Here is a 12,200-nt window from a genome sequence, read left to right as displayed (position 1 = left end):
AGTGTGATGTCTCTTTGAAATTAGAGTAGCTTGAGAGTCAAGGAAAGTCAAAGAACACGTGAGAGAAAGTTTATGATTCAGTTGAGATAGCTGAATTAGTTGGGTCTGTTGTAGTCAGCTGAGTCAGTTTCAGTTAGATCAATCAGTAGAGGTCAGAAGATCAGTTTCAGTCACAGAGGTGTCACCAAAAGGTCAGCAGAGGCTCAGTCAAGTGTTTAGTTAGACCTTGGGGTTAGAGGTTGAAGGTTAGCTGATGGTGGAGGATAATAAAGGAGCCAGGAGGACTCAGATCGGACTGGGATCAGCATTAGTCTTCTGAATCAATTTACAATCAGCTGTGTGTTAGCTTGGGATTCAGGTAAGCTGATTATCAGAGGAGGTCATCTGGGCTATATAGGTGGATTAGAGGCGTTGAAGGTTAGATCTGACTTGGGAGGACAGCTGGAGGAGTCAATTGGGTCAAATTGGGGAGTGTTGAGGTGTCCGATTGTGTCAGCTTCTGAAGGGCCGAGGATAGGTGCAGAGTTGATTGGTACCCTTGGAGCTGGGATTTTAGCGTCCCGTAATTTTGGTCCCTTTACATTTTCTTCTTGTGTGTTTGCTGGTGGTGGTATAGAGGCCATCACCCAAAAATTTCACAACATATGCGCACAAACCTAACTAATCGAGTTTTACGTACACCAAATTCTTCATTAGATAAGTATGTTATGTAAATAATTAAATTTTTCTCATAATGATGATCTGTGCTTTCATCTACCATCATGGAAAAGACTGGACTTGCATGAATTTCGTCTTTGAGAATCTTCCAATATACTTCATAGCTTGTTTCTAGAAATTCCTTTCCAGATTGTGAATTAGTATAAGAAGAGTATTTACTTGACAAAGGCATATTAGGTGTACATATATACATATGGAAGTGACATAATTTTTGGAATGATTCCAACGACATGTCATTTTGAGCAACAAACCATGCAATTTGCATCACACTTATTAGGTGTACATATATACATATGGAAGTGACATAATTTTTGGAATGATTCCAACGACATGTCATTTTGAGCAACAAACCATGCAATTTGCATCACACTTATTATGCGACTTTTTTTTTTTTTGCATCTACCAACAAATCCACATGTTTTTCAATTACTTTATATGGTGTCTTTCAATTACTTTATATGGTGTCTTTGCTTTTAACTTCAATCTTTCCACACATTTTTTACTAGCCTCAGAATTTTGATGAATTTCAAGAGCTTGAAAAGAAAGTGTAAAGTTGAAACTGTTATAGATAGGTTTTACAAGTAATTAATTTTTTTTAACGTCGAAGTAAGTTTATTAAATTATTACCTTGTTTGCAATTTGCGATGGTGATTTGCTGGTCCGTCAACACTCAGAAATCACGTAGATTTGGCAAACTGTTAGTGGTTGCAAGTTGCAACTTGCCGCAGCTTACAAGAAGTGCGTGAGCCTTTGGAGGAAGCCTGGAAGGCAAGGCCACCGGCGCTCTCTTGCAAGTGCGTGTCTGCCGCGGAAGCCTGGAGGCTACAAGGCAGGGCCGTAAGCCTAGAGGTTGGAAGGCAGGGCCGCTTCGACTCTCTCTTGCAAGTGTGTGAGCCTCCGAAAGGCGCAGAGTCCAGATGACTCCAGAGGATTCCAAACAATGGAAACGATGTGAACGACGCTTTCTATAGAAAAACACGGGCGCTTGACTCTGAATCTTGCAGAGGAGGAAACGACGCTCTCTAGTAAAACGCGGGCTCCAAATCTCCGATTGAGCCTTGGAGAGGAGGAGGAAACGATGTCAATGCGCTCTCTCTACACTGTACAGTAAAACGTGGGCTCTTGACTCCAAATCTCCAGACTCCGATTGAGGCTTGACGCTTAGAGAGGAGCACTCAGGAGGGTAGGTGATGGGCGCGGGAAAGCATAGAGGCTAGAGCTTAAAGTTTGAAAATTGAAACAATGAAAAGCCAAATTGAAATCTCCTGCCAATACTTTAGTCTTTCGTTGCTAATTATAAGCATTAAGACCCAAGCCACTAAGTTCCAACGTTTAATTAAACGATAAATAATTCAACAAATTAATAATCCAAATCTACAAATGTTAACACTTAAAAAAAAATGCAAAGAGGTTTATTATATTAGTATCAAAAAGAGATACATCACCCAAAGGTTATATCTCAAGCTTGGGCAGCTTCCTGAGGATTGTTTTAGCTGCCCTAATGGAACCACCATTTTTAATGGCTAACTAGCAGGCTTGAGCAATGATATCTCCTAATGGAACCACCATTTTCAATGGCTAACTAGCAGGCTTGAGCAATGATATCCTTGATACCTTCTGTAGCACGCCTTTGCTAAGGCCATAATGTGCTACTGCATTCCTACACCTCCAAAGTTCACAGATGATAAGAGCTCTGATGGAGTGCCAGACTTTATATATTGCTGGGTTCATCTTGCCTTTGCAACCAATTAGGGCCTATCTCCAATTAATGTGGTCAATCACTCCACATGTCCTGAGAAGGTTGTTGACTTTCTGCCAAGTGGGTTGCATTGCCCTGCATTCCCACAATGCATGGTAGACCGATTCTCTTTTACATTTGCATAGGGGGCACCAAGGGTTGCCATCTCCCCATTTGGCCATGATCTCCCTAACTGGGAGCTTTAAGTGGAGCACTCTCCAAAGCAAGCAGCTTCTTAGAGAGCCTCTTGTTTCTGAGTGCAAGTGGAACATCATCCTTAAATGCATTTCTGCAAAGCTAGATATTCTGCATTAGGGAGGAATCCCCTCTACCTGAACCACTCCACTCAGCTCTTGAGAGGATTTCTTTCCAGCTTTGGGTTAACTTTTGGATGTATGCATAACCTTTAACTTTGATACAACCTGGGAACATTAGCTTGTCCAGCCAGTGAGTTGTAGGCCATTTTGACCCAGAACATCAGCTTCACAAAGCTTTTGCCTAGTGATGAGTGCCCATGGTTGATTTGACTCTAACCTAGTGATCCACTTGGCAAGGAGAACACTAGCATGATTGACTATGTTTGGAACTCCCCAGCCACAATCCTCTTTCCTAGCACATACTTGCTTTGCTCCCATGATACAAAGCTCCATGTCTTGGCATCTGCAAAGGACCACAAAAAGTCCCTAAAATGCTTACATAATCTGCCCCAGTCAGCCTTTGAGAACTTAACCAGGGTAGCCACATATACTGGAAGGGCCAAGAGGATGTGCTTCAGAGCTATTAGTCTTCCTGCCAGACTCAACCTCAGTTTAGCTTTGGCCTTGATCTTCTGTACAATTATGTGATACAGCCAATCAAAACTTTGATGAGTTGTAATACCTAAACCCGGTGGACAACCTAAGTATCTGATGACCTTGCCAAGGCCAATGTCTTCTAGTTGAAACTCCCCCAGAACATGCTGATTTTGCCTAAAGTTCAGTACAAGACATTCAGTTTTATTAGGAGCTATCTTTGAGCCAGATACTTCACAAAAGTTATTGTATACAGACATGAGGCTGCTAATACTTTGCCTGTGACAATTGATTACATTGCAATTGTCAAGTATCTGGCAAACAAATGGTTTACCTTGTGGGAGCAGCAGGGGTCTGAGAGAGGCTTTTTGGACCAGCAGGTCTAAGTTTCTTAGGAGGGGGTCAATAGTAATGGCAAAGAGGAGGGGGGCAAGGGGGCATCCTTGCCTCACTGATCTTTTAAGCTGAAATCTGCCTGATACATATTCATTAATTTGAACAATGGCATAGGCATTAGAGAATAGAGTTTTGACCATATTGCATAACATTTGTCCAAAACCCATCTTTTGAATCACTGCAAGTATAAAATCCCAGCTCACCCTGTCATAAGCTTTTTCAAAGTCCATGTTAATCATAACATAATCTTCTTCTTGCTCTGCAGCCCAATCTGTGATTGCTAAAGCATTTAAGATAGCCTCATGTATGCTCCTGCCCTGTACAAATCCATATTGCATGGGATGTACTTTCTGGCTAACCAATGCTCTGATTCTAAGGGCAAGAGATTTGGCCATGATCTTATATTCGGTGTTCAACATTGTCAATGGTATGTAGTTATTCACTTCTATTCTTTCTCCTCCCTTATGGACAAGCTTGATGACCCTGTTCATTTCATCAGGCATAGCCATGTCCCTTCTGCAGGCATTGAGTAAGTTACATAAGTCTTGAGCAGCATAACTGTTTATTGTTTGCAGCACCTCAGTTGGGATACCATTAGGACCGGGTGCTTTTTCCCTTTTAAGAGAATTAACAACAAATTCTATCTCTGTAACTGAGAAAGGCCTGCCAATCAGCATTTTGTTTTCCTCTGAGATTGAGTTGACCACAAGCTCCAGGAATTTTTGGAGCTTTCTCTCATATTCAGAAACAGGAGGTGCTGAGGTGCCCACTATGCTTGAAAGACTGCTGACAAAGGCCTCTCTAATATCTTCTTCAGTGGTCAACAATCTACCATCTGCAGCTTTAATTGTTGCAACATAGTCCATGTCCTTCTTTGTCCTGAGGGCTCTGAAAAAAATCTTGTTTGGGGCATCACCTACTTTAAGCTAGGATAGCCCAGTTTGAACTCTGGTTGATTTAGCTTTCTGGGATTCAACCCTACTGATGTATTCCTCCAAAGCCTTCAAGGACTGCAACATTATGCAATCATGGTTGTTTTCAGAGCAGATCTGTCTGATGCATTTCAGTGCATATTCAGCTTTGTTTTCTGCACTTCTTCTTGCCTTAGCCCTTTTCTTGCCTTCAAACTTAGCTAGAGAGGTGATAGCCTGCATACCTGAGTGCCAGATTGCATAGGGGTCTGATGACCTGGTTCTAGTATTGAGCCAGGTCTCCTTCATCTTCTCACCGAATGTTTTATCTTGTAAGAAAGAGACATTGAATTTGAATGGTGGGGGTCCTCTGCAGGTTCTCCTAACTACCTTGCATCTGAAACTCATAAGGATTGGGAAATGATCTAAGACAACATATCTGTATAATGTTTCACCTTTTGTGTCATGTCCAAGCCAAGAACCTTGATCTGAAGCATAGAATCTATCTAGTCTTTTGGACACAAAATCAGCATTGAATTTCTTATTGCTCCATGTATGGCTCAGGAGTTCCTTGCATCCTGTTGAAACGAGTGTCCATACAATACATGACAAACATGGCTGTGGTGTGGCTATTGTAGAAGATATACTAATCATGATACCTAGAATTGTTGATACAATCCAACAAATCGTAGTATGCATGCTCCCTCTTTGCCCACATTTACCCAACCTCTTACACTCCTCGCTCTACTTGGATTGGGTAGGGGACGTAGTCTTACACTCCTCGCTCTACTTGGATTGGGTAGGGAGACCCTACGTCCCCTACTGATACCAATTCCCTACCAAGAGGAATCCTTAAATTGCCTAACCCTACCCTACGTCCCCTACTGATACCAATTCCCTACCAAGAGGAATCCTTAAATTGCCTAACACTATCTCTTCCCATTTTGGGACCTCAACCTACCACCCCTGGTGTGGCACCCATGAGGCTTATGGAAGGTAGACCTCTCATATATGTCACCCCGACACTTTTTTGCCATAGCCTAAGCCTCTGGAAATACCATCTGAATATCATTCCTATTCTATACAATTTCAAGAACTTTATGTAGAATTTGTGAAGATGCTGGTACTTGTGCTGGAGCTTTGGGAAACCAATGAGCTATAAGGCTTGAGAGATGAATTCTACAGCCCCTAGCTAACCCTTAGCTTGTTACACTTGTGGAGGAGCACACCTCAAAAGGGAATGCCCCTACCAAGTCTGAGCAGAAGCTGCCAAAAACAGCTTTACTTTGTCAAGGTGATATTTGAACTATGAGACAACTCTGTGACGGTCCCACATTCTAACCATATCTTAATTTTGTAACTTAATCTAAGAAACATTAAAACTCACTTAATCCTGCTATTTCTACATAGCAATACAATCAAATCAACCTTCTGAAATAGCAAACAAGCATACATGCTATCCAAGATTCTTATCACATAAGCAAAGAATCATGTAATCTCAAACAAACATTCACATAATAAAAATCTCTATCAATTAAAGCATATCATCAGCATGTATGTGTCTATCTTAAACATTCTATCATCATCACCATGCTCGACAACATGGTTAGTCATAATGACCAAAATCTAGCCAATCTAGGGCTTTCTCCGATGCTTGTCCACCCAACCTTCATACTGGACATCGCGGTGGCTATCCCGGGTATGCCTCTTTCTGAATCTCGTCCTCTCTGGGTTCTACCACATGGCTCCCAGAGGGCATAAACTTTCATGTTTACATCAAAATTTGATTCTAAATGTAGGGAAAGATAAACTCTTCGCAAAATAGCCCCTCGTGAAGGTTTTACCTAGAATCTAGTCATAAACTAGTCAAATATTCTATTTTCTAATTCTTTATCTCCAAAAGTGTTTATTCTATGAGTCTTTAGACTAAGGCGATCATTTTTAATTAATAAATTCAACCATTAAGAGTTCCATACCTCAACTCAAATTCTCTCATAGACATGCTTATCGATTTATTTATTTAATCTCAAAAGAATTTAAAGTAAAATAATTAAAAGAGTGTGTGTACTTCCCTGATATATTTTCTGATGTCTTGATTAATTAGGAATCCATGTCTACTCTCCAAAAGAAGAGTTGCTTGTAGATTTGGCTAGCCTCTCAGATCTCCTATTAGGGCTGCAATCTGCAAAACAGGTATAACTTCGCATACAGTTATCAGCAGATACTAGTTGTGTGGATACTTAAAATAATCAGAACACATGTGGTCTACAACCCAACACGGGCGGAATTGCCAAAATCAGCTGTATGTGAAAGTAGACTCCAAAAATAGGTCACGTTTTACTTTTTTATAAAATTTTGATTTGCATGTCCATGTACACACTTAAAGGCTTCCTTTGAGTATACTAAGTAATTGAAAACACGATCTTGAATTTTCACTTAATTTTAACACTTAGAATCTTTACTGCTGAAAAACCGTTGAAAACCTATTGTGAATTCATTTACTGAAATCTGTAGCATCCAAAACTTAGGATTATATTTAATCATAACTTGGTTAATCTTGGAGGTACGTTACAAACTCACATTATCCAAGATTTTCCCTGCCCTCACAAATTAGGGACCCTCCACCATGCAATGGAACATGCTAAGTGTTTTAAGGGAGAAGAGCTCACCAATCTTGATGGATGCAATGGTGGTCACATGAGCCCAAACCAAGTCCAAGATTATCCAAAACTCAATGGATAAAGAGAGTGATGAAGTTTCGCCGCACACTTCCACAAAGAGATCTAAAGAAAAAAATGAGAGAGGAAACAATGAAAGAAGCCAAAATCCTTAGCTCAGAACAAATAGATAGGGCTAAAAAAGAAGGCAATGTAAGATTTCATTGAGAGTTATGATAGGGAAAGAGAGTCTTCTTCTTCATCAAAAGGAGAACCTAGAGACAAGATTTTGGATATGGCTCAAACGGCTATAAAGGCAAGACCCAAGTAGACTAAAATTGACTTAGAACCCTAATCCCATTGATGAAACAACCAAGTTTAAGGCTGCTCAAGGATTGGTGAAAGAAACCTAGTTCAACGAAATTCCTATAAATTTGTGCCCAAATTAGCCCTTGAAAAAGGATCTAAGATAGGAAGTATGATGGTCCCTCCAAGGACCTTGGCTTGAAACCCAAAAGCTGAATCGTGAGCTTGTAACCAAGCAGGCTACCAAGATAAACGAATCTGAGCACCTATCTTTGGCCATCCTAAAAGATAAAAAGATACATTAATTTATGGATGAGTGATGTTCTTTCTGCCCCAATCACACTCACCTTGGGAGAATTCCTAGTGAGAGACCTCGATCTTTGGCTAGTCATGAGATAATGAATGGATGCAAGGATTGTTTCAAATCTTGACATTGAATCTTACACAAATGTGAGGAGAGCAGTGAGATAGACAATTCTAGGAAGGTCTATAAGGATGTGTATGTAAACAAGTTGGGTAAATATTTTAAGGGAAAAGAGGTCAATGCTACTCTGCCATTGAGACTAGGAATCGAAACATCCATATCTATCCTAGGTGGTGGTGTAGGAGTCAACATAGCTACTAAAAGATTAGGAACATGAACATCCACAACTATCCTAGATGGTGGTGCAGGAGTAAGCATAGCTACGTAAACACTGTGTGAGAATTGGGGATCACCAACCCTTGCCTCCACTAACCTCAAAATCAAGATGGCTGATGGAAATCTTACCTCACCCATGGGCATGGTTAGGATCAACAAGTTGGACTTGTGACCTTACCTTTGATCATCTCTTTGCTATCATGGACTTCAAAAATCCTATGATGTACTCCTAGGAAGACCATTTATGAGACAACTTAGAATGATCCATGACTTGGAAATTGATTGTCTATTTTTGCAAAAAAGAAGTGACCATGAAGATCAATCTTAGAAATCGGAGTCACCGCCCAGTAAAACATCATGTAGAGGATGAAGTCTATGATCTATCATCCGTGGAACTAAAATTCAATGCTAATGATCTTCCTAAGCCTAGTGAAGAGCTCCACATTCTAGCACCAATAGATACCATACCCAAGATTGGTGGTTATTGTTTCTTGAAAAAATTGCCCCTATCATGACCATGGAATCTATCTAGAATCTCGAGACCCCAATTAGATTGTACCAAGAAATCAACCTAAGGAATTGTAAGCTTGATACTTTGGTTAAATCTTTAGGCATGCTCCTTGAATTCTCTCAAGAATTCAAATGTGGTTCAAACAAGCATTGTTGAACCAAGTAGAGGCTCAAGAAATAGAAAAAAAGTCAAGTCTATAAAAATCCTTATAGAAGAAACCCCTATGCATATGTGCGGGTTTTGATGTAAGATAAATATTGTTCACCATGGCCCCCCTTTTTTCTAAAAAAGTGATGACATGGCTATTTTTAGAGGGCCCTTTTTGGAGTCCAATTTTTCCTAATGTTAGATTGTGATCTTAAGACCTAATGTCAGATTCTTGATCTTGAGACCTACCATCGTGAGCATGTAGGTTGAGAAAAAAGGAGGGGGGGGTTTCTTTTTTGAGAGAGAGAGGGGGGAATTGTGCATGCACAGTCAAGTGAGTGAGGTGCACATGCACGTGAATGCACACATATGCGAGGTACATGCATATGCATATGTAGATGTAATTGTGGGGGAACACGCATACGTGCAAGTGTATGAATACAATGGTGCATGCTTGGTAGGTGAATGGACATGTGTACTATCTTCACATGACGGTTTGCATAAGTGAAGCATGCATGGATGGTGGGGTGTGTGTGTTATGTCCCTATGGGTAGATCCTTGGAGAGTGAGTGGGTGATTGCACTAGGGTATCTGATGCATGTTATACCTACGACACATGATACTGGTGCCATGTTTATAGTTGACTATGACAAGCTTATAGTTGATACTGGTGCCATGTTTATAGTTGACTATGACAAGCTTATAGATTTATTAACCATGGATGAAATCTTTGCCACATCATTGCTCCTGCTCTGATGGCAATGAGGAGCAGTTTGTTGAGAGGCTTTGCTAGCTTATGTGGGATAAATCTAGCTTGCTAATGTGGCAGCTTGCTCTTACACTCACTCCCTATCTTCCTTGTGCTCCATGGTACTAGATCTCTCAACACCCCCCTTGGTGCCATATTCTTAGGCTACTGCAAGGTGGTTAGATGTGAGGTTCACAACTCCAATACCCACCCCCTTGGTGCCATATTCTTAGGCTTTTGTAAGGTGGTTGAGGTTTACAACTCCAATAACCCATTGGGTACATGATTACTACTCTCAAGTGGTAAGGTTTGGTTACAGTATGCCATCACCCCCCTTTAGTGCTAACATAGCTACTTAAGGTGGTAAGGTGTAGTGAACATAATAGAAATGAGATGAGATGGGTGTATACCCATATTGTGACCCCTTTTATAGCATGTAGGTGGAGATGTAGGCTTGTATAGTGAGGTTTGTTGATGTAGCTCTTAGAAGAGTTTGTCATTGGGAATCTCCTCTTTGCTCAATGAAGATTCCATGTAGTTGGATTCTTGGTTCTTGAATCTACATTCCACTTCTTTGTGTCCCAGCTTCTTTCAATGGTCACACTTTGGCTTGTGCTTGAGTATGCATTTGCTTTGTTAATGACCCATCTTTTCATAGTGAAAGCATATCTTTGTTGTTTTGTTGAAAAAAGCATGTTGCATAGTTGTGCTTCCTTTCTTTAGCTATTTTTCTTTAGAGGAGACAAATCCCTAAAAGGTTGATTCTGGTAAAATTTTTATTGTAGTTTACTAATGCATTGGACTCCTATCTTTGCATGCTTTTTTAAGAGAATGGTAATGCATTTTTATCTCCTATCTTGGCATTAATACCATCTAGTTGTGTCATTATGCTTTTCATCTTGTTAACAAATTGTGCTAGTGACTCCTTGAAATTAATTTCTAGCCCATAAAATTCAATTTTGAGATGAATTTCTTGATTTTTTTCACTTCAGCTCTAAACACCGAGTTTAAATCTTCCCATATATGTTTGGCATTATCCTTGTGTGAGATCAATGTGGTGAATGAGATTAGGCCTTAAATCTAATCCAATAAGTGATAGTGCTTGCTCATCTTTATCAGTTTTGTTAATCGGTGCATTTTCCTTAACCATCTTACATAGCTTTTTGTGCATTAATAGATAATTAATTTGTGTAGCCCAGATAGGTAACCCTTCCCCAATAAACTGCTCAACATGACTTGCGCTTGATTCCATTTACAAAGATCTTACCCAAGTTTACACTTAGGCACTGTCTAATCGCTTATAATGCGGCGGTAAAAAAATAGTGAAATAAGCTCAAATGCTTCTTGACAATAACTCAAATGCCAAATGATAAGATTTGATGCTCATACAAGGCTAATGCAACCCAAAGATTTTAATTTGGATCTTTAATTAGTCTAATTTTTACTAATCACTCATTAATGATAGTGATTAGGACCTATACATAGAGGTTAGTAAGTTGCAAGCTTAGAGGGTTTAATTGAGCAAATTAAAGAGGTATATGTTCACGATTTTTACATAGAATTATTTCCTTTAATGATAAGGAGTCTCCCACGCTAAAAAATCAGCTCAAAATCCCATGAAATTTGTGCAAATCTTCTGAAAATTGTGACTGGTTATGTGCTTCTCCCCGTCTATTTGTTGCTACACCAAATGGCAAGTGCTTTTGTATGGTAGCTTAGGGCATACACTAGCTTTGGCTAAGTGGAATTAACCTAATGTGTCGAGAATACCATGCTTTACAACATGTATTGAGATTCGCGCTGCACATTTGGGTTGTAGAACGGTGAATTGAGTGTAACTACCTGGTGAGAATTGACACCTATAGTAGTAGCTAGGGAGTCTTTTAAAATAATTTTCTCAATGGTGAAGTGTGTGAGGAGAACAAGCTCATGTAACTTTCAGCAAAGGTGGATTGTAGATAAGACTTGTGATAAGAGGGACTAATAAGCTCTATTAGTGTTAATGAGCTAGTGTTAAGTGTAATGGGAGCTGAAGGAGATGAATGCTAAGCTTAAAATGGGGAATCTCATGTGGAGAGGGGAGGCTTTGATACCATGTTGAAAAACATAGCACATCAAGTTATGGCTATGAAAGCTTGTGGGCTAAAGAGATGATGCAAAACTCTAAACTAAGGTGCTTTCTTAGTACAAACATAAGGATGAGAAACTAAATTAATTAAGCTTTAGAATTAAGTTCAATTAGGTTACAAGATTGAGACTTATAGAAAGACTTGAGAGCTCGCTTGATTTGATTGCTTGAAAGTGACCCCTTTATAGGAGGTTGATTGCTTGAAAGTGACCCCTTTTATATGAGGTTGATTGCTTGAAAGTGACCCCTTTTTTATATGAGGTGGATACAACTTTTGTTAGCTCATGTGGGACAATTCTAGCTTGCTCATGTAGAAACTTTCTCTTATACTCACTCCCTACCTTATTTGTGCTCCATGACACCATTTGTTTGGCAAATTCCTTGTACTCCTTTTTGATGAAAGAAGGTAACTCCATCCATCTTTCATGTACCTCTCTTGGACTTTGTGTAAAAGACATGTGTTCCCAATCATGTATATCTACCATTATGGGTTGATTTATCTTTGGATGA

The sequence above is a fragment of the Cibotium barometz genome, chromosome 8, assembly GCF_041138505.1.
Source record: "Cibotium barometz isolate CiBa-2024 chromosome 8, ASM4113850v1, whole genome shotgun sequence".
In the NCBI taxonomy this organism is placed as follows: domain Eukaryota; kingdom Viridiplantae; phylum Streptophyta; class Polypodiopsida; order Cyatheales; family Cibotiaceae; genus Cibotium; species Cibotium barometz.
Note: the sequence above shows the minus strand (reverse complement) of the source record.